Source organism: Carlito syrichta, unplaced genomic scaffold (genome assembly GCF_000164805.1).
Source record: "Carlito syrichta isolate Samal-C Ts95f unplaced genomic scaffold, Tarsius_syrichta-2.0.1 Scaffold161101, whole genome shotgun sequence".
Taxonomy (NCBI): Eukaryota; Metazoa; Chordata; class Mammalia; order Primates; family Tarsiidae; genus Carlito; species Carlito syrichta.
The window spans coordinates 1-720 of record NW_007105197.1 but is presented as its reverse complement, the minus strand read 5'-3'; the positions used below and the strand labels follow the sequence as shown (position 1 = coordinate 720).

The 720-nt window shown below is 56.8% G+C and overlaps 1 pseudogene; it reads left to right on the top strand.

Moving 5' to 3' along the window:
- Nucleotides 1-207: 207 nt before the first annotated feature.
- On the top strand, nt 208-710 carry LOC103252471 (annotated as a pseudogene).
- Nucleotides 711-720: the final 10 nt, after the last annotated feature.

Here is a 720-nt window from a genome sequence, read left to right as displayed (position 1 = left end):
CTCCAACTACCGGTCCCTGGGCTCCATCCCGCCACCCAGCCTCTGGCCCCCCCGGCAGCTTGGTCATTGGCTATGCAGGCGCTGGTGGCTCGGGCTCCCGGATCTCTGTGTCCCACTCCACCAGTTTCCAGGGCAGCTGGGGGTCCGGGGGCCTGACCACGGGGATGGCTGGGAGTCTGTGGTGGGATCCAGAGTGAGAAGGAGATCATGCAAGAGCTGAATGACTGCTTGGCCTCCTACCTGGAGAGGGTTAGGAGTCTGGAGCCCGAGAACTGGAGGCTGGAGAGCAAACTCCGGGAACACCTGGAGAAGAAGGGACCCCAGGTCAGAGACTGGGGACATTACTTCAAGACCATCGAGGACCTGAGGGGTCAGATCTTTGCAAATTCTGTGAACAATGCCCGCATCGTTCAGATTGACAATGCCCGTCTTGCTGCTGATGACTTTAGAGTCAAGTATGAGACAGAGCTGGCCATGCGCCAGTCTGTGGAGAGAGACATCCATGGGCTCCACAAGGTCATTGATGACACCAATGTCACCCAGCTGCAACTGGAGACAGAGATCGAGGCCCTCAAGAAAGAGCTGCTCTTCATAAAGAAGAACCATGAGGAGGAAGTAAAAGGCCTACAAGTCCAGCTCTGGGTTGACCTTGGAGGTAGATGCCCCCAATCTCAGGACCTCAGCAAGATCATGGTGGACATCCGATCCCAGTATGACCAG